The following is a 2,500-nucleotide window of genomic DNA, read 5'->3' on the forward strand; positions in this document are numbered from 1 at the left end:
AAACCCTAACCCTAAACCCTAACCCTAACCCTAACCCTAACCCTAACCCTAACCCTAACCCTAACCCTAACCCTAACCCTAACCCTAAACCCTAACCCTAACCCTAACCCTAACCCTAACCCTAACCCTAACCCTAACCCTAACCCTAACCCTAACCCTAACCCTAACCCTAACCCTAACCCTAACCCTAACCCTAACCCTAACCCTAACCCTAACCCTAACCCTAACCCTAACCCTAACCCTAACCCTAACCCTAACCCTAACCCTAACCCTAACCCTAACCCTAACCCTAACCCTAACCCTAACCCTAACCCTAACCCTAACCCTAACCCTAACCCTAACCCTAACCCTAACCCTAACCCTAACCCTAACCCTAACCCTAACCCTAACCCTAACCCTAACCCTAACCCTAACCCTAACCCTAACCCTAACCCTAACCCTAACCCTAACCCTAACCCTAACCCTAACCCTAACCCTAACCCTAACCCTAACCCTAACCCTAACCCTAACCCTAACCCTAACCCTAACCCTAACCCTAACCCTAACCCTAACCCTAACCCTAACCCTAACCCTAAACCCTAACCCTAACCCTAACCCTAACCCTAACCCTAACCCTAACCCTAACCCTAACCCTAACCCTAACCTAACCCTAACCCTAACCCTAACCCTAACCCTAACCCTAACCCTAACCCAACCCTAACCCTAACCCTAACCCTAACCCTAACCCTAACCCTAACCCTAACCCTAACCTAACCCTAACCCTAACCCTAACCCTACCCTAACCCTAACCCTAACCCTAACCCTAACCCTAACCCTAACCTAACCCTAACCCTAACCCTAACCCTAACCCTAACCCTAACCCTAACCCTAACCCTAACCCTAACCCTAACCCCTAACCCTAACCCTAACCCTAACCCTAACCCTAACCCTAACCCTAACCCTAACCCTAACCCTAACCCTAACCCTAACCCTAACCCTAACCCTAACCCTAACCCTAACCCTAACCCTAACCCTAACCCTAACCCTAACCCTAACCCTAACCCTAACCCTAACCCTAACCCTAACCCTAACCCTAACCCTAACCCTAACCCTAACCCTAACCCTAACCCTAACCCTAACCCTAACCCTAACCCTAACCCTAACCCTAACCCTAACCCTAACCCTAACCCTAACCTAACCCTAACCCTAACCCTAACCCTAACCCTAACCCTAACCCTAACCCTAACCCTAACCCTAACCCTAACCCTAAACCCTAACCCTAACCCTAACCCTAACCCTAACCCTAACCCTAACCCTAACCCTAACCCTAACCCTAACCCTAACCCTAACCCTAACCCTAACCCTAACCCTAACCCTAACCCTAACCCTAACCCTAACCCTAACCCTAACCTAACCCTAACCCTAACCCTAACCCTAACCCTAACCCTAACCCTAACCCTAACCTAACCCTAACCCTAACCCTAACCCTAACCCTACCCTAACCCTAACCCTAACCCTAACCCTAACCCTAACCCTAACCCTAACCCTAACCCTAACCCTAACCCTAACCCTAAAACCTAACCCTAACCCTAACCCTAACCCTAACCCTAACCCTAACCCTAACCCTAACCCTAACCCTAACCCTAACCCTAACCCTAACCCTAACCCTAACCCTAACCCTAACCCTAACCCTAACCCTAACCCTAACCCTAACCCTAACCCTAACCCTAACCTAACCCTAACCCTAACCCTAACCCTAACCCTAACCCTAACCCTAACCCTAACCCTAACCCTAACCCTAACCCTAACCCTAACCCTAACCCTAACCCTAACCCTAACCCTAACCCTAACCCTAACCCTAACCCTAACCCTAACCCTAACCCTAACCCTAACCCTAACCCTAACCCTAACCCTAACCCTAACCCTAACCCTAACCCTAACCCTAACCCTAACCCTAACCCTAACCCTAACCCTAACCCTAACCCTAACCCTAACCCTAACCCTAACCCTAACCCTAACCCTAACCCTAACCCTAACCCTAACCCTAACCCTAACCCTAACCCTAACCCTAACCCTAACCCTAACCCTAACCCTAACCCTAACCCTAACCCTAACCCTAACCCTAACCCTAACCCTAACCCTAACCCTAACCCTAACCCTAACCCTAACCCTAACCCTAACCCTAACCCTAACCCTAACCCTAACCCTAACCCTAACCCTAACCCTAACCCTAACCCTAACCCTAACCCTAACCCTAACCCTAACCCTAACCCTAACCCTAACCCTAACCCTAACCCTAACCCTAACCCTAACCCTAACCCTAACCCTAACCCTAACCCTAACCCTAACCCTAACCCTAACCCTAACCCTAAACCCTAACCCTAACCCTAACCCTAACCCTAACCCTAACCCTACCCTAACCCTAACCCTAACCCTAACCCTAACCCTAACCCTAACCCTAACCCTAACCCTAACCCTAACCCTAACCCTAACCCTAACCCTAACCCTAACCCTAACCCTA

The sequence above is a fragment of the Pristiophorus japonicus genome, chromosome 16 (genome assembly GCF_044704955.1).
Source record: "Pristiophorus japonicus isolate sPriJap1 chromosome 16, sPriJap1.hap1, whole genome shotgun sequence".
Taxonomy (NCBI): Eukaryota; Metazoa; Chordata; class Chondrichthyes; family Pristiophoridae; genus Pristiophorus; species Pristiophorus japonicus.